Genomic DNA, 16,281 nt, shown 5'->3' with positions numbered 1-16,281 from the left:
CTCTTCCAAATGTCTGTACTGGCAATAAAAAGAAAAAGTTTCCAATTTAAATAGCTAGAGAATAAAAACAATTTGCCAGTAATGTGAAAAAACCTACATCACCTGATGTTCCCATGTGGTCTCCCACCCAAGTACTAACCAGGCCCAACACTGCTTAGCTTCCAAGATCAGACGAGATTGAGCCTATCCAATGTGGTATGGCTGTAGGTGAGATACAGGCACTTTTTTGCCCTCTTCTACTTCTATCACCAGGTAAGCTAATAAAAAAGTTTCCTAACTGTATTGGCATACTAAAAAAAATCATGTGTTGGTAATGTAAAAAGACCTACAGGACATGATATTAGCAGGGGGTCTTAAATTAAACTACTAAAGAGGCTCAACACTGTTTAGCTGCCAAAAGCAGTTGGAATTGGGCCTAAACAGTGTGGTAAGTCTTTAGGTGATGGCTATTGTGTCTGTTTGACCTCTTCCAAATGTCTGTACTGGCAATAAAAAGAAAAAGTTTCCAATTTAAATAGCTAGAGAATAAAAACAATTTGCCAGTAATGTGAAAAAACCTACAGCACCTGGTGTTCCCATGTGGTCTCCCACCCAAGTACTAACCAGGTCCAACACTGCTTAGCTTCCAAGATCAGATGAGATTGGGCCTATCCAATGTGGTATGGTTGTAGGTGAGATACAGGCACTTTTTTGCCCTCTTCTACTTCTATCACCAGGTAAGCTAATACAAAAGTTTCCTAACTGTATTGGCTTACTGAAAAAAATCATGTGTTGGTAATGTAAAAAGACCTACAGGACATGATATTAGCAGGGGGTCTTAAATTAAACTACTAAAGAGGCTCAACACTGTTTAGCTGCCAAAAGCAGTTGGAATTGGGCCTAAACAGTGTGGTAAGTCTTTAGGTGATGGCTATTGAGTCTGTTTGACCTCTTCCAAATGTCTGTACTGGCAATAAAAAGAAAACGTTTCCAATTTAAATAGCTAGAGAATAAAAACAATTTGCCAGTAATGTGAAAAAAACCTACAGCACCTGGTGTTCCCATGTGGTCTCCCACCCAAGTACTAACCAGGCCCAACACTGCTTAGCTTCCAACATCAGGCGAGATTGGGCCTATCCAATGTGGTATGGCTGTAGGTGAGATACAGGCACTTTTTTGCCCTCTTCTACTTCTATCACCAGGTAAGCTAATAAAAAAGTTTCCTAACTGTATTGGCTTACTGAAAAAAATCATGTGTTGGTAATGTAAAAAGACCTACAGGACATGATATTAGCAGGGGGTCTTATATTAAACTACTAAAGAGGCTCAACACTGTTTAGCTGCCAAAAGCAGTTGGAATTGAGCCTAAACAGTGTGGTAAGTCTTTAGGTGATGGCTATTGTGTCTGTTTGACCTCTTCCAAATGTCTGTACTGGCAATAAAAAGAAAACGTTTCCAATTTAAATAGCTAGAGAATAAAAACAATTTGCCAGTTATGTAAAAAAACCTACAGTACCTGGTGTTCCCATGTGGTCTTCCACCCAAGTACTAACCAGGCCCAACACTGCTTAGCTTCCAACATCAGACGAGATTGGGCCTATCCAATGTGGTACGGCTGTAGGTGAGATACAGGCACTTTTTTGCCCTCTTCTACTTCTATAACCAGGTAAGGTAATAAAAAAGTTTCCTAACTGTATTGGCTTACTGAAAAATATCATGTGTTGGTAATGTAAAAAGACCTACAGGACATGATATTAGCAGGGGGTCTTAAATTAAACTACTAAAGAGGCTCAACACTGTTTAGCTGCCAAAAGCAGTTGGAATTGGGCCTAAACAGTGTGGTAAGTCTTTAGGTGATGGCTATTGTGTCTGTTTGACCTCTTCCAAATGTCTGTACTGGCAATAAAAAGAAAAAGTTTCCAATTTAAATAGCTAGAGAATAAAAACAATTTGCCAGTAATGTGAAAAAACCTACAGCACCTGGTGTTCCAATGTGGTCTCCCACCCAAGTACTAACCAGACCCAACACTGCTTAGCTTCCAAGATCAGACGAGATTGGGCCTATCTAATGTGGTATGGCTGCAAGTGAGATACAGGCACTTTTTTGCCCTCTTCTACTTCTATCACCAGGTAAGCTAATAAAAAAGTTTCCTTACTGTATTGGCATACTGAAAAAAATCATGTGTTGGTAATGTAAAAAGACCTACAGGACATGATATTAGCAGGGGGTCTTAAATTAAACTACTAAAGAGGCTCAACACTGTTTAGCTGCCAAAAGCAGTTGGAATTGGGCCTAAACAGTGTGGTAAGTCTTTAGGTGATGGCTATTGTGTCTGTTTGACCTCTTCCAAATGTCTGTACTGGCAATAAAAAGAAAAAGTTTCCAATTTAAATAGCTAGAGAATAAAAACAATTTGCCAGTAATGTGGAAAAACCTACAGCACCTGGTGTTCCCATGTGGTCTCCCACCCAAGTACTAACCAGGCCCAACACTGCTTAGCTTCCAAGATCAGACGAGATTGGGCCTATCCAATGTGGTATGGTTGTAGGTGAGATACAGGCACTTTTTTGCCCTCTTCTACTTCTATCACCAGGTAAGCTAATACAAAAGTTTCCTAACTGTATTGGCTTACTGAAAAAAATCATGTGTTGGTAATGTAAAAAGACCTACAGGACATGATATTAGCAGGGGGTCTTAAATTAAACTACTAAAGAGGCTCAACACTGTTTAGCTGCCAAAAGCAGTTGGAATTGGGCCTAAACAGTGTGGTAAGTCTTTAGGTGATGGCTATTGTGTCTGTTTGACCTCTTCCAAATGTCTGTGCTGGCAATAAAAAGATAACGTTTCCAATTTAAATAGCTAGAGAATAAAAACAATTTGCCAGTAATGTGAAAAACCTACAGCACCTGATGTTCCCATGTGGTCTCCCACCCAAGTACTAACCAGGCCCAACACAGCTTAGCTTCCAAGATCAGATGAGATTGGGCCTATCCAATGTGGTATGGCTGTAGGTGAGATACATGCACTTTTTTGCTCTCTTCTACTTCTATCACCATGTAAGCTAATAAAAAAGTTTCCTAACTGTATTGGCTTACTGAAAAAAAATCATGTGTTGGTAATGTAAAAAGACCTACAGGACATGATATTAGCAGGGGGTCTTAAATTAAACTACTACAGAGGCTCAACACTGTTTAGCTGCCAAAAGCAGTTGGAATTGGGCCTAAACAGTGTGGTAAGTCTTTAGGTGATGGCTATTGTGTCTGTTTGACCTCTTCCAAATGTCTGTACTGGCAATAAAAAGAAAAAGTTTCCAATTTAAATAGCTAGAGAATAAAAACAATTTGCCAGTAATGTGAAAAAACCTACAGCACCTGGTGTTCCAATGTGGTCTCCCACCCAAGTACTAACCAGGCCCAACACTGCTTAGCTTCCAAGATCAGACAAGATTGGGCCTATCCAATGTGGTATGGCTGTAGGTGAGATACCGGCACTTTTTTTCCCTCTTCTACTTCTATCACCAGGTAAGCTAATAAAAAAGTTTCCTGACTGTATTGGCTTACTGAAAAAAATCATGTGTTGGTAATGTAAAAAGACCTAAAGGACATGATATTAGCAGGGGGTCTTAAATTAAACTACTACAGAGGCTCAGCACTGTTTAGCTGCCAAAAGCAGTTGGAATTGGGCCTAAACAGTGTGGTAAGTCTTTAGGTGATGGCTATTGTGTCTGTTTGACCTCTTCCAAATGTCTGTACTGGCAATAAAAAGAAAAAGTTTCCAATTTAAATAGCTAGAGAATAAAAACAATTTGCCAGTAATGTGAAAAAACCTACATCACCTGATGTTCCCATGTGGTCTCCCACCCAAGTACTAACCAGGCCCAACACTGCTTAGCTTCCAAGATCAGACGAGATTGGGCCTATCCAATGTGGTATGGCTGTAGGTGAGATACAGGCACTTTTTTACCCTCTTCTACTTCTATCACCAGGTAAGCTAATAAAAAAGTTTCCTAACTGTATTGGCATACTGAAAAAAATCATGTGTTGGTAATGTAAAAAGACCTACAGGACATGATATTAGCAGGGGGTCTTAAATTAAAGTACTAAAGAGGCTCAACACTGTTTAGCTGCCAAAAGCAGTTGGAATTGGGCCTAAACAGTGTGGTAAGTCTTTAGGTGATGGCTATTGTGTCTGTTTGACCTCTTCCAAATGTCAGTGCTGGCAATAAAAAGAAAAAGTTTCCAATTTAAATAGCTAGAGAATAAAAACAATTTGCCAGTAATGTGAAAAAACTACAGCAAATGGTGTTCCCATGTGGTCTCCCACCCAAGTACTAACCAGGCCCAACACTGCTTAGCTTCCAAGATCAGACGAGATTGGGCCTATCCAACGTGGTATGGCTGTAGGTGAGATACATGCACTTTTTTGCCCTCTTCTACTTCTGTCACCAGGTAAGCTAATAAAAAAGTTTCCTAACTGTATTGGCTTACAAAAAAAAAATCATGAGTTGATAATGTAAAAAGACCTACAGGACATGTTATTAGCAGGGGGTCTTAAATTAAACTACTAAAGAGGCTCAACACTGTTTAGCTGCCAAAAGCAGTTGGAATTGGGCCTTAACAGTATGGTAAGTCTTTAGGTGATGGCTATTGTGTCTGTTTGACCTCTTCCAAATGTCTGTGCTGGCAATAAAAAGATAAAGTTTCCAATTTAAATAGCTAGAGAATAAAAACAATTTGCCAGTAATGTGAAAAACCTACAGCACCTGAATTTCCCATGTGGTCTCCCACCCAAGTACTAACCAGGCCCAACACAGCTTAGCTTCCAAGATCAGATGAGATTGGACCTATCCAATGTGGTATGGCTGTAGGTGAGATACAGGCACTTTTTTGCTCTCTTCTACTTCTATCACCATGTAAGCTAATAAAAAAGTTTCCTAACTGTATTGGCTTACTGAAAAAAAATCATGTGTTGGTAATGTAAAAAGACCTACAGGACATGATATTAGCAGGGGGTCTTAAATTAAACTACTAAAGAGGCTCAACACTGTTTAGCTGCCAAAAGCAGTTGGAATTGGGCCTAAACAGTGTGGTAAGTCTTTAGGTGATGGCTATTGTGTCTGTTTGACCTCTTCCAAATGTCTGTACTGGCAATAAAAAGAAAAAGTTTCCAATTTAAATAGCTAGAGAATAAAAACAATTTGCCAGTAATGTGAAAAAACCTACAGCACCTGGTGTTCCAATGTGGTCTCCCACCCAAGTACTAACCAGGCCCAACACTGCTTAGCTTCCAAGATCAGACGAGATTGGGCCTATCCAATGTGGTATGGCTGTAGGTGAGATACCGGCACTTTTTTTCCCTCTTCTACTTCTATCACCAGGTAAGCTAATAAAAAAGTTTCCTGACTGTATTGGCTTACTGAAAAAAATCATGTGTTGGTAATGTAAAAAGACCTAAAGGACATGATATTAGCAGGGGGTCTTAAATTAAACTACTAAAGAGGCTCAACACTGTTTAGCTGCCAAAAGCAGTTGGAATTGGGCCTAAACAGTGTGGTAAGTCTTTAGGTGATGGCTATTGTGTCTGTTTGACCTCTTCCAAATGTCTGTACTGGCAATAAAAAGAAAAAGTTTCCAATTTAAATAGCTAGAGAATAAAAACAATTTGCCAGTAATGTGAAAAAACCTACAGCACCTGGTGTTCCCATGTGGACTCCAACCCAAGTACTAAACGGGCCCAACACTGCTTAGCTTCTAAGGTCAGACGAGATTGGGCCTATCCAATGTGGTATGGCTGTAGGTGAGATACAAGCACTTTTTTGCCCTCTTCTACTTCTATCACCAGGTAAGCTAATACAAAAGTTTCCTAACTGTATTGGCTTACTGAAAAAAATCATGTGTTGGTAATGTAAAAAGACCTACAGGAAATTATATTAGCAGGGAGTCTTAAATTAAACTACTAAAGAGGCTCAACACTGTTTAGCTGACAAAAGCAGTTGGAATAGGGCCTAAACAGTGTGGTAAGTCTTTAGGTGATGGCTATTGTGTCTGTTTGACCTCTTCCAAATGTCTGTACTGGCAATAAAAAGAAAAAGTTTCCAATTTAAATAGCTAGAGAATAAAAACAATTTGCCAGTAATGTGAAAAAACCTACATCACCTGATGTTCCCATGTGGTCTCCCACCCAAGTACTAACCAGGCCCAACACTGCTTAGCTTCCAAGATCGGACGAGATTGGGCCTATCCAATGTGGTATGGCTGCAAGTGAGATACAGGCACTTTTTTGCCCTCTTCTACTTCTATCACCAGGTAAGCTAATAAAAAAGTTTCCTTACTGTATTGGCATACTGAAAAAAATCATGTGTTGGTAATGTAAAAAGACCTACAGGACATGATATTAGCAGGGGGTCTTAAATTAAACTACTAAAGAGGCTCAACACTGTTTAGCTGCCAAAAGCAGTTGGAATTGGGCCTAAACAGTGTGGTAAGTCTTTAGGTGATGGCTATTGTGTCTGTTTGACCTCTTCCAAATGTCTGTACTGGCAATAAAAAGAAAAAGTTTCCAATTTAAATAGCTAGAGAATAAAAACAATTTGCCAGTAATGTGGAAAAACCTACAGCACCTGGTGTTCCCATGTGGTCTCCCACCCAAGTACTAACCAGGCCCAACACTGCTTAGCTTTCAAGATCAGACGAGATTGGGCCTATCCAATGTGGTATGGTTGTAGGTGAGATACAGGCACTTTTTTGCCCTCTTCTACTTCTATCACCAGGTAAGCTAATACAAAAGTTTCCTAACTGTATTGGCTTACTGAAAAAAATCATGTGTTGGTAATGTAAAAAGACCTACAGGACATGATATTAGCAGGGGGTCTTAAATTAAACTACTAAAGAGGCTCAACACTGTTTAGCTGCCAAAAGCAGTTGGAATTGGGCCTAAACAGTGTGGTAAGTCTTTAGGTGATGGCTATTGTGTCTGTTTGACCTCTTCCAAATGTCAGTGCTGGCAATAAAAAGAAAAAGTTTCCAATTTAAATAGCTAGAGAATAAAAACAATTTGCCAGTAATGTGAAAAAACCTACAGCACCTGGTGTTCCCATGTGGTCTCCCACCCAAGTACTAACCAGGACCAACACTGCTTAGCTTCCAAGATCAGACGAGATTGGGCCTATCCAACGTGGTATGGCTGTAGGTGAGATACAGGCACTTTTTTGCCCTCTTCTACTTCTGTCACCAGGTAAGCTAATAAAAAAGTTTCCTAACTGTATTGGCTTACTAAAAAAAAATCATGAGTTGATAATGTAAAAAGACCTACAGGACATGTTATTAGCAGGGGGTCTTAAATTAAACTACTAAAGAGGCTCAACACTGTTTAGCTGCCAAAAGCAGTTGGAATTGGGCCTTAACAGTATGGTAAGTCTTTAGGTGATGGCTATTGTGTCTGTTTGACCTCTTCCAAATGTCTGTGCTGGCAATAAAAAAATAACGTTTCCAATTTAAATAGCTAGAGAATAAAAACAATTTGCCAGTAATGTGAAAAACCTACAGCACCTGATGTTCCCATGTGGTCTCCCACCCAAGTACTAACCAGCCCCAACACAGCTTAGCTTCCAAGATCAGATGAGATTGGGCCTATCCAATGTGGTATGGCTGTAGGTGAGATACATGCCCTTTTTTGCTCTCTTCTACTTCTATCACCATGTAAGCTAATAAAAAAGTTTCCTAACTGTATTGGCTTACTGAAAAAAAATCATGTGTTGGTAATGTAAAAAGACCTACAGGACATGATATTAGCAGGGGGTCTTAAATTAAACTACTACAGAGGCTCAACACTGTTTAGCTGCCAAAAGCAGTTGGAATTGGGCCTAAACAGTGTGGTAAGTCTTTAGGTGATGGCTATTGTGTCTGTTTGACCTCTTCCAAATGTCTGTACTGGCAATAAAAAGAAAAAGTTTCCAATTTAAATAGCTAGAGAATAAAAACAATTTGCCAGTAATGTGAAAAAACCTACAGCACCTGGTGTTCCAATGTGGTCTCCCACCCAAGTACTAACCAGGCCCAACACTGCTTAGCTTCCAAGATCAGACAAGATTGGGCCTATCCAATGTGGTATGGCTGTAGGTGAGATACCGGCACTTTTTTCCCTCTTCTACTTCTATCACCAGGTAAGCTAATAAAAAAGTTTCCTGACTGTATTGGCTTACTGAAAAAAATCATGTGTTGGTAATGTAAAAAGACCTAAAGGACATGATATTAGCAGGGGGTCTTAAATTAAACTACTACAGAGGCTCAGCACTGTTTAGCTGCCAAAAGCAGTTGGAATTGGGCCTAAACAGTGTGGTAAGTCTTTAGGTGATGGCTATTGTGTCTGTTTGACCTCTTCCAAATGTCTGTACTGGCAATAAAAAGAAAAAGTTTCCAATTTAAATAGCTAGAGAATAAAAACAATTTGCCAGTAATGTGAAAAAACCTACATCACCTGATGTTCCCATGTGGTCTCCCACCCAAGTACTAACCAGGCCCAACACTGCTTAGCTTCCAAGATCAGACGAGATTGGGCCTATCCAATGTGGTATGGCTGTAGGTGAGATACAGGCACTTTTTTACCCTCTTCTACTTCTATCACCAGGTAAGCTAATAAAAAAGTTTCCTAACTGTATTGGCATACTGAAAAAAATCATGTGTTGGTAATGTAAAAAGACCTACAGGACATGATATTAGCATGGGGTCTTAAATTAAACTACTAAAGAGGCTCAACACTGTTTAGCTGCCAAAAGCAGTTGGAATTGGGCCTAAACAGTGTGGTAAGTCTTTAGGTGATGGCTATTGTGTCTGTTTGACCTCTTCCAAATGTCTGTACTGGCAATAAAAAGAAAAAGTTTCCAATTTAAATAGCTAGAGAAAAAAAACAATTTGCCAGTAATGTGAAAAAACCTACATCACCGGATGTTCCTATGTGGTCTCCCACCCAAGTACTAACCAGGCCCAACACTGCTTAGCTTCCAAGATCAGACGAGATTGGGCCTATCCAATGTGGTATGGCTGTTGGTGATATACAGGCACTTTTTTGCCCTCTTCTACTTCTATCACCAGGTAAGCTAATAAAAAAGTTTCCTAACTGTATTGGCATACTGAAAAAAATCATGTGTTGGTAATGTAAAAAGACCTACAGGACATGATATTAGCAGGGGGTCTTAAATTAAACTACTAAAGAGGCTCAACACTGTTTAGCTGCCAAAAGCAGTTGGAATTGGGCCTAAACAGTGTGGTAAGTCTTTAGGTGATGGCTATTGAGTCTGTTTGACCTCTTCCAAATGTCTGTACTGGCAATAAAAAGAAAAAGTTTCCAATTTAAATAGCTAGAGAATAAAAACAATTTGCCAGTAATGTGAAAAAACCTACAGCACCTGGTGTTCCCATGTGGTCTCCCACCCAAGTACTAACCAGGCCCAACACTGCTTAGCTTCCAAGATCAGACGAGATTGGGCCTATCCAATGTGGTATGGCTGCAGGTGAGATGCAGGCACTTTTTTGCCCTCTTCTACTTCTATCACCAGGTAAGCTAATAAAAAAGTTTCCTAACTGTATTGGCTTACTGAAAAAAATCATGTGTTGGTAATGTAAAAAGACCTACAGGACATGATATTAGCAGGGGGTCTTAAATTAAACTACTAAAGAGGCTCAACACTGTTTAGATGCCAAAAGCAGTTGGAATTGGGCCTAAACAGTGTGGTAAGTCTTTAGGTGATGGCTATTGTGTCTGTTTGACCTCTTCCAAATGTCTGTACTGGCAATAAAAAGAAAAGGTTTCCAATTTAAATAGCTAGAGAAAAAAACAATTTGCCAGTAATGTGAAAAAACCTACATCACCTGATGTTCCCATGTGGTCTCCCACCCAAGTACTAACCAGGCCCAACACTGCTTAGCTTCCAAGATCAGACAAGATTGGGCCTATCCAATGTGGTATGGTTGTAGGTGAGATACAGGCACTTTTTTGCCCTCTTCTACTTCTATCACCAGGTAAGCTAATACAAAAGTTTCCTAACTGTATTGGCTTGCTGAAAAAAATCATGTGTTGGTAATGTAAAAAGACCTACAGGACATGATATTAGCAGGGGGTCTTAAATTAAACTACTAAAGAGGCTCAACACTGTTTAGCTGCCAAAAGCAGTTGGAATTGGGCCTAAACAGTGTGGTAAGTCTTTAGGTGATGGCTATTGTGTCTGTTTGACCTCTTCCAAATGTCTGTACTGGCAATAAAAAGAAAAAGTTTCCAATTTAAATAGCTAGAGAATAAAAACAATTTGCCAGTAATGTGAAAAAACCTACATCACCTGATGTTCCCATGTGGTCTCCCACCCAAGTACTAACCAGGCCCAACACTGCTTAGCTTCCAAGATCAGACGAGATTGAGCCTATCCAATGTGGTATGGCTGTAGGTGAGATACAGGCACTTTTTTGCCCTCTTCTACTTCTATCACCAGGTAAGCTAATAAAAAAGTTTCCTAACTGTATTGGCATACTAAAAAAAATCATGTGTTGGTAATGTAAAAAGACCTACAGGACATGATATTAGCAGGGGGTCTTAAATTAAACTACTAAAGAGGCTCAACACTGTTTAGCTGCCAAAAGCAGTTGGAATTGGGCCTAAACAGTGTGGTAAGTCTTTAGGTGATGGCTATTGTGTCTGTTTGACCTCTTCCAAATGTCTGTACTGGCAATAAAAAGAAAAAGTTTCCAATTTAAATAGCTAGAGAATAAAAACAATTTGCCAGTAATATGAAAAAACCTACAGCACCTGGTGTTCCCATGTGGTCTCCCACCCAAGTACTAACCAGGTCCAACACTGCTTAGCTTCCAAGATCAGACGAGATTGGGCCTATCCAATGTGGTATGGTTGTAGGTGAGATACAGGCACTTTTTTGCCCTCTTCTACTTCTATCACCAGGTAAGCTAATACAAAAGTTTCCTAACTGTATTGGCTTACTGAAAAAAATCATGTGTTGGTAATGTAAAAAGACCTACAGGACATGATATTAGCAGGGGGTCTTAAATTAAACTACTAAAGAGGCTCAACACTGTTTAGCTGCCAAAAGCAGTTGGAATTGGGCCTAAACAGTGTGGTAAGTCTTTAGGTGATGGCTATTGTGTCTGTTTGACCTCTTCCAAATGTCTGTACTGGCAATAAAAAGAAAAAGTTTCCAATTTAAATAGCTAGAGAATAAAAACAATTTGCCAGTAATGTGAAAAAACCTACATCACCTGATGTTCCCATGTGGTCTCCCACCCAAGTACTAACCAGGCCCAACACTGCTTAGCTTCCAAGATCAGACGAGATTGGGCCTATCCAATGTGGTATGGCTGTAGGTGAGAAACAGGCACTTTTTTGCCCTCTTCTACTTCTATCACCAGGTAAGCTAATACAAAAGTTTCCTAACTGTATTGGCTTACTGAAAAAAATCATGTGTTGGTAATGTAAAAAGACCTACAGGACATGATATTAGCAGGGGGTCTTAAATTAAAGTACTAAAGAGGCTCAACACTGTTTAGCTGCCAAAAGCAGTTGGAATTGGGCCTAAACAGTGTGGTAAGTCTTTAGGTGATGGCTATTGTGTCTGTTTGACCTCTTCCAAATGTCAGTGCTGGCAATAAAAAGAAAAAGTTTCCAATTTAAATAGCTAGAGAATAAAAACAATTTGCCAGTAATGTGAAAAAACCTACAGCAAATGGTGTTCCCATGTGGTCTCCCACCCAAGTACTAACCAGGCCCAACACTGCTTAGCTTCCAAGATCAGACGAGATTGGGCCTATCCAACGTGGTATGGCTGTAGGTGAGATACAAGCACTTTTTTGCCCTCTTCTACTTCTGTCACCAGGTAAGCTAATAAAAAAGTTTCCTAACTGTATTGGCTTACAAAAAAAAAATCATGAGTTGATAATGTAAAAAGACCTACAGGACATGTTATTAGCATGGGGTCTTAAATTAAACTACTAAAGAGGCTCAACACTGTTTAGCTGCCAAAAGCAGTTGGAATTGGGCCTAAACAGTGTGGTAAGTCTTTAGGTGATGGCTATTGTGTCTGTTTGACCTCTTCCAAATGTCTGTACTGGCAATAAAAAGAAAAAGTTTCCAATTTAAATAGCTAGAGAATAAAAACAATTTGCCAGTAATGTGAAAAAACCTACATCACCTGATGTTCCCATGTGGTCTCCCACCCAAGTACTAACCAGGCCCAACACTGCTTAGCTTCCAAGATCAGACGAGATTGGGCCTATACAATGTGGTATGGCTGTAGGTGAGAAAGAGGCACTTTTTTGCCCTCTTCTACTTCTATCACCAGGTAAGCTAATACAAAAGTTTCCTAACTGTATTGGCTTACTGAAAAAAATCATGTGTTGGTAATGTAAAAAGACCTACAGGACATGATATTAGCAGGGGGTCTTAAATTAAAGTACTAAAGAGGCTCAACACTGTTTAGCTGCCAAAAGCAGTTGGAATTGGGCCTAAACAGTGTGGTAAGTCTTTAGGTGATGGCTATTGTGTCTGTTTGACCTCTTCCAAATGTCAGTGCTGGCAATAAAAAGAAAAAGTTTCCAATTTAAATAGCTAGAGAATAAAAACAATTTGCCAGTAATGTGAAAAAACTACAGCAAATGGTGTTCCCATGTGGTCTCCCACCCAAGTACTAACCAGACCCAACACTGCTTAGCTTCCAAGATCAGACGAGATTGGGCCTATCCAACGTGGTATGGCTGTAGGTGAGTTACAGGCACTTTTTTGCCCTCTTCTACTTCTGTCACCAGGTAAGCTAATAAAAAAGATTCCTAACTGTATTGGCTTACAAAAAAAAAATCATGAGTTGATAATGTAAAAAGACCTACAGGACATGTTATTAGCAGGGGTTCTTAAATTAAACTACTAAAGAGGCTCAACACTGTTTAGCTGCCAAAAGCAGTTGGAATTGGGCCTTAACAGTATGGTAAGTCTTTAGGTGATGGCTATTGTGTCTGTTTGACCTCTTCCAAATGTCTGTGCTGGCAATAAAAAGATAAAGTTTCCAATTTAAATAGCTAGAGAATAAAAACAATTTGCCAGTAATGTGAAAAACCTACAGCACCTGATGTTCCCATGTGGTCTCCCACCCAAGTACTAACCAGGCCCAACACAGCTTAGCTTCCAAGATCAGATGAGATTGGACCTATCCAATGTGGTATGGCTGTAGGTGAGATACAGGCACTTTTTTGCTCTCTTCTACTTCTATCACCATGTAAGCTAATAAAAAAGTTTCCTAACTGTATTGGCTTACTGAAAAAAAAATCATGTGTTGGTAATGTAAAAAGACCTACAGGACATGATATTAGCAGGGGGTCTTAAATTAAACTACTAAAGAGGCTCAACACTGTTTAGCTGCCAAAAGCAGTTGGAATTGGGCCTAAACAGTGTGGTAAGTCTTTAGGTGATGGCTATTGTGTCTGTTTGACCTCTTCCAAATGTCTGTACTGGCAATAAAAAGAAAAAGTTTCCAATTTAAATAGCTAGAGAATAAAAACAATTTGCCAGTAATGTGAAAAAACCTACAGCACCTGGTGTTCCAATGTGGTCTCCCACCCAAGTACTAACCAGGCCCAACACTGCTTAGCTTCCAAGATCAGACGAGATTGGGCCTATCCAATGTGGTATGGCTGTAGGTGAGATACCGGCACTTTTTTTCCCTCTTCTACTTCTATCACCAGGTAAGCTAATAAAAAAGTTTCCTGACTGTATTGGCTTACTGAAAAAAATCATGTGTTGGTAATGTAAAAAGACCTAAAGGACATGATATTAGCAGGGGGTCCTAAATTAAACTACTAAAGAGGCTCAACACTGTTTAGCTGCCAAAAGCAGTTGGAATTGGGCCTAAACAGTGTGGTAAGTCTTTAGGTGATGGCTATTGTGTCTGTTTGACCTCTTCCAAATGTCTGTACTGGCAATAAAAAGAAAAAGTTTCCAATTTAAATAGCTAGAGAATAAAAACAATTTGCCAGTAATGTGAAAAAACCTACAGCACCTGGTGTTCCCATGTGGACTCCAACCCAAGTACTAAACGGGCCCAACACTGCTTAGCTTCTAAGGTCAGACGAGATTGGGCCTATCCAATGTGGTATGGCTGTAGGTGAGATACAAGCACTTTTTTGCCCTCTTCTACTTCTATCACCAGGTAAGCTAATACAAAAGTTTCCTAACTGTATTGGCTTACTGAAAAAAATCATGTGTTGGTAATGTAAAAAGACCTACAGGAAATTATATTAGCAGGGAGTCTTAAATTAAACTACTAAAGAGGCTCAACACTGTTTAGCTGACAAAAGCAGTTGGAATAGGGCCTAAACAGTGTGGTAAGTCTTTAGGTGATGGCTATTGTGTCTGTTTGACCTCTTCCAAATGTCTGTACTGGCAATAAAAAGAAAAAGTTTCCAATTTAAATAGCTAGAGAATAAAAACAATTTGCCAGTAATGTGAAAAAACCTACATCACCTGATGTTCCCATGTGGTCTCCCACCCAAGTACTAACCAGGCCCAACACTGCTTAGCTTCCAAGATCAGACGAGATTGGGCCTATCCAATGTGGTATAGCTGTAGGTGAGATACAGGCACTTTTTTGCCGTCTTCTACTTCTATCACCAGGTAAGCTAATAAAAAAGTTTCCTAACTGTATTGGCTTACAAAAAAAAAATCATGTGTTGATAATGTAAAAAGACCTACAGGACATGTTATTAGCAGGGGGTCTTAAATTAAACTACTAAAGAGGCTCAACACTGTTTAGCTGCCAAAAGCAGTTGGAATTGGGCCTAAACAGTGTGGTAAGTCTTTAGGTGATGGCTATTGTGTCTGTTTGACCTCTTCCAAATGTCTGTACTGGCAATAAAAAGAAAAAGTTTCCAATTTAAATAGCTAGAGAATAAAAACAATTTGCCAGTAATGTGAAAAAACCTACATCACCTGATGTTCCAATGTGGTCTCCCACCCAAGTACTAACCAGGCCCAACACTGCTTAGCTTCCAAGATCAGACGAGATTGGGCCTATCCAATACGGTATGGCTGTAGGTGAGATACAGGCACTTTTTTGCCCTCTTCTACTTCTATCACCAGGTAAGCTAATAAAAAAGTTTCCTAACTGTATTGGCTTACTGAAAAAAAACATGTGTTGGTAATGTAAAAAGACCTACAGGACATGATATTAGCAGGGGGTCTTATATTAAACTACTAAAGAGGCTCAACACTGTTTAGCTGCCAAAAGCAGTTGGAATTGGGCCTAAACAGTGTGGTAAGTCTTTAGGTGATGGCTATTGTGTCTGTTTGACCTCTTCCAAATGTCTGTACTGGCAATAAAAAGAAAACGTTTCCAATTTAAATAGCTAGAGAATAAAAACAATTTGCCAGTAATGTGAAAAAAACCTACAGCACCTGGTGTTCCCATGTGGTTTCCCACCCAAGTACTAACCAGGCCCAACACTGCTTAGCTTCCAACATCAGGCGAGATTGGGCCTATCCAATGTGGTATGGCTGTAGGTGAGATACAGGCACTTTTTTGCCCTCTTCTACTTCTATCACCAGGTAAGCTAATAAAAAAGTTTCCTAACTGTATTGGCTTACTGAAAAAAATCATGTGTTGGTAATGTAAAAAGACCTACAGGACATGATATTAGCAGGGGGTCTTATATTAAACTACTAAAGAGGCTCAACACTGTTTAGCTGCCAAAAGCAGTTGGAATTGAGCCTAAACAGTGTGGTAAGTCTTTAGGTGATGGCTATTGTGTCTGTTTGACCTCTTCCAAATGTCTGTACTGGCAATAAAAAGAAAACGTTTCCAATTTAAATAGCTAGAGAATAAAAACAATTTGCCAGTTATGTAAAAAAACCTACAGCACCTGGTGTTCCCATGTGGTCTTCCACCCAAGTACTAACCAGGCCCAACACTGCTTAGCTTCCAACATCAGACGAGATTGGGCCTATCCAATGTGGTATGGCTGTAGGTGAGATACAGGCACTTTTTTGCCCTCTTCTACTTCTATAACCAGGTAAGGTAATAAAAAAGTTTCCTAACTGTATTGGCTTACTGAAAAATATCATGTGTTGGTAATGTAAAAAGACCTACAGGACATGATATTAGCAGGGGGTCTTAAATTAAACTACTAAAGAGGCTCAACACTGTTTAGCTGCCAAAAGCAGTTGGAATTGGGCCTAAACAGTGTGGTAAGTCTTTAGGTGATGGCTATTGTGTCTGTTTGACCTCTTCCAAATGTCTGTACTGGCAATAAAAAGAAAAA

At 39.6% G+C, this 16,281-nt stretch overlaps 20 non-coding genes and 15 pseudogenes across 20 annotated transcripts; all 35 read right to left on the bottom strand.

Moving 5' to 3' along the window:
- Positions 1–90: 90 nt before the first annotated feature.
- On the bottom strand, positions 91–209 carry LOC146043760 (5S ribosomal RNA). Its single transcript, XR_014464751.1, has one exon. It is a non-coding gene; the product is annotated as a 5S ribosomal RNA (ribosomal RNA).
- Positions 210–554: 345 nt separating this feature from the next.
- On the bottom strand, positions 555–673 carry LOC146043322 (5S ribosomal RNA). The gene has a single exon (XR_014464316.1). It is a non-coding gene; the product is annotated as a 5S ribosomal RNA (ribosomal RNA).
- Positions 674–1,019: 346 nt separating this feature from the next.
- On the bottom strand, positions 1,020–1,138 carry LOC146043860 (5S ribosomal RNA; annotated as a pseudogene).
- Positions 1,139–1,483: 345 nt separating this feature from the next.
- On the bottom strand, positions 1,484–1,602 carry LOC146044181 (5S ribosomal RNA; annotated as a pseudogene).
- Positions 1,603–1,947: 345 nt separating this feature from the next.
- On the bottom strand, positions 1,948–2,066 carry LOC146044152 (5S ribosomal RNA; annotated as a pseudogene).
- Positions 2,067–2,411: 345 nt separating this feature from the next.
- Positions 2,412–2,530, bottom strand: LOC146043186 (5S ribosomal RNA). The gene has a single exon (XR_014464179.1). It is a non-coding gene; the product is annotated as a 5S ribosomal RNA (ribosomal RNA).
- A 344-nt stretch (positions 2,531–2,874) lies between these two features.
- On the bottom strand, positions 2,875–2,993 carry LOC146043177 (5S ribosomal RNA). Its single transcript, XR_014464171.1, has one exon. It is a non-coding gene; the product is annotated as a 5S ribosomal RNA (ribosomal RNA).
- Positions 2,994–3,339: 346 nt separating this feature from the next.
- Positions 3,340–3,458, bottom strand: LOC146043657 (5S ribosomal RNA). The gene has a single exon (XR_014464648.1). It is a non-coding gene; the product is annotated as a 5S ribosomal RNA (ribosomal RNA).
- A 345-nt stretch (positions 3,459–3,803) lies between these two features.
- Positions 3,804–3,922, bottom strand: LOC146043519 (5S ribosomal RNA). Its single transcript, XR_014464512.1, has one exon. It is a non-coding gene; the product is annotated as a 5S ribosomal RNA (ribosomal RNA).
- Positions 3,923–4,266: 344 nt separating this feature from the next.
- On the bottom strand, positions 4,267–4,385 carry LOC146044198 (5S ribosomal RNA; annotated as a pseudogene).
- Positions 4,386–4,730: 345 nt separating this feature from the next.
- LOC146043649 (5S ribosomal RNA) lies at positions 4,731–4,849 on the bottom strand. The gene has a single exon (XR_014464640.1). It is a non-coding gene; the product is annotated as a 5S ribosomal RNA (ribosomal RNA).
- A 346-nt stretch (positions 4,850–5,195) lies between these two features.
- LOC146044884 (5S ribosomal RNA) lies at positions 5,196–5,314 on the bottom strand. The gene has a single exon (XR_014465321.1). It is a non-coding gene; the product is annotated as a 5S ribosomal RNA (ribosomal RNA).
- A 345-nt stretch (positions 5,315–5,659) lies between these two features.
- Positions 5,660–5,778, bottom strand: LOC146044249 (5S ribosomal RNA; annotated as a pseudogene).
- A 345-nt stretch (positions 5,779–6,123) lies between these two features.
- On the bottom strand, positions 6,124–6,242 carry LOC146043830 (5S ribosomal RNA; annotated as a pseudogene).
- Positions 6,243–6,587: 345 nt separating this feature from the next.
- LOC146043602 (5S ribosomal RNA) lies at positions 6,588–6,706 on the bottom strand. The gene has a single exon (XR_014464593.1). It is a non-coding gene; the product is annotated as a 5S ribosomal RNA (ribosomal RNA).
- Positions 6,707–7,051: 345 nt separating this feature from the next.
- LOC146043401 (5S ribosomal RNA) lies at positions 7,052–7,170 on the bottom strand. The gene has a single exon (XR_014464394.1). It is a non-coding gene; the product is annotated as a 5S ribosomal RNA (ribosomal RNA).
- Positions 7,171–7,515: 345 nt separating this feature from the next.
- LOC146043949 (5S ribosomal RNA) lies at positions 7,516–7,634 on the bottom strand (annotated as a pseudogene).
- Positions 7,635–7,980: 346 nt separating this feature from the next.
- LOC146043655 (5S ribosomal RNA) lies at positions 7,981–8,099 on the bottom strand. Its single transcript, XR_014464647.1, has one exon. It is a non-coding gene; the product is annotated as a 5S ribosomal RNA (ribosomal RNA).
- A 344-nt stretch (positions 8,100–8,443) lies between these two features.
- Positions 8,444–8,562, bottom strand: LOC146043518 (5S ribosomal RNA). Its single transcript, XR_014464511.1, has one exon. It is a non-coding gene; the product is annotated as a 5S ribosomal RNA (ribosomal RNA).
- Positions 8,563–8,907: 345 nt separating this feature from the next.
- Positions 8,908–9,026, bottom strand: LOC146044076 (5S ribosomal RNA; annotated as a pseudogene).
- Positions 9,027–9,371: 345 nt separating this feature from the next.
- Positions 9,372–9,490, bottom strand: LOC146044753 (5S ribosomal RNA). Its single transcript, XR_014465190.1, has one exon. It is a non-coding gene; the product is annotated as a 5S ribosomal RNA (ribosomal RNA).
- A 344-nt stretch (positions 9,491–9,834) lies between these two features.
- Positions 9,835–9,953, bottom strand: LOC146043930 (5S ribosomal RNA; annotated as a pseudogene).
- Positions 9,954–10,298: 345 nt separating this feature from the next.
- Positions 10,299–10,417, bottom strand: LOC146043759 (5S ribosomal RNA). The gene has a single exon (XR_014464750.1). It is a non-coding gene; the product is annotated as a 5S ribosomal RNA (ribosomal RNA).
- A 345-nt stretch (positions 10,418–10,762) lies between these two features.
- Positions 10,763–10,881, bottom strand: LOC146043472 (5S ribosomal RNA). The gene has a single exon (XR_014464464.1). It is a non-coding gene; the product is annotated as a 5S ribosomal RNA (ribosomal RNA).
- Positions 10,882–11,226: 345 nt separating this feature from the next.
- Positions 11,227–11,345, bottom strand: LOC146043517 (5S ribosomal RNA). Its single transcript, XR_014464509.1, has one exon. It is a non-coding gene; the product is annotated as a 5S ribosomal RNA (ribosomal RNA).
- Positions 11,346–11,690: 345 nt separating this feature from the next.
- Positions 11,691–11,809, bottom strand: LOC146044090 (5S ribosomal RNA; annotated as a pseudogene).
- Positions 11,810–12,155: 346 nt separating this feature from the next.
- On the bottom strand, positions 12,156–12,274 carry LOC146043684 (5S ribosomal RNA). The gene has a single exon (XR_014464676.1). It is a non-coding gene; the product is annotated as a 5S ribosomal RNA (ribosomal RNA).
- A 344-nt stretch (positions 12,275–12,618) lies between these two features.
- On the bottom strand, positions 12,619–12,737 carry LOC146044165 (5S ribosomal RNA; annotated as a pseudogene).
- A 345-nt stretch (positions 12,738–13,082) lies between these two features.
- Positions 13,083–13,201, bottom strand: LOC146043642 (5S ribosomal RNA). Its single transcript, XR_014464634.1, has one exon. It is a non-coding gene; the product is annotated as a 5S ribosomal RNA (ribosomal RNA).
- Positions 13,202–13,548: 347 nt separating this feature from the next.
- On the bottom strand, positions 13,549–13,667 carry LOC146044883 (5S ribosomal RNA). The gene has a single exon (XR_014465320.1). It is a non-coding gene; the product is annotated as a 5S ribosomal RNA (ribosomal RNA).
- Positions 13,668–14,012: 345 nt separating this feature from the next.
- LOC146044248 (5S ribosomal RNA) lies at positions 14,013–14,131 on the bottom strand (annotated as a pseudogene).
- A 345-nt stretch (positions 14,132–14,476) lies between these two features.
- LOC146043723 (5S ribosomal RNA) lies at positions 14,477–14,595 on the bottom strand. Its single transcript, XR_014464714.1, has one exon. It is a non-coding gene; the product is annotated as a 5S ribosomal RNA (ribosomal RNA).
- Positions 14,596–14,941: 346 nt separating this feature from the next.
- On the bottom strand, positions 14,942–15,060 carry LOC146044040 (5S ribosomal RNA; annotated as a pseudogene).
- Positions 15,061–15,406: 346 nt separating this feature from the next.
- LOC146044004 (5S ribosomal RNA) lies at positions 15,407–15,525 on the bottom strand (annotated as a pseudogene).
- A 345-nt stretch (positions 15,526–15,870) lies between these two features.
- Positions 15,871–15,989, bottom strand: LOC146043775 (5S ribosomal RNA; annotated as a pseudogene).
- Positions 15,990–16,281: the final 292 nt, after the last annotated feature.

Source organism: Crinia signifera, chromosome 19 (assembly GCF_055691185.1).
Source record: "Crinia signifera chromosome 19, ASM5569118v1, whole genome shotgun sequence".
In the NCBI taxonomy this organism is placed as follows: Eukaryota; Metazoa; Chordata; class Amphibia; order Anura; family Myobatrachidae; genus Crinia; species Crinia signifera.
The sequence above is the reverse complement of the archived record's forward strand: the minus strand, read 5'-3'. Positions and strand labels throughout refer to the sequence as shown.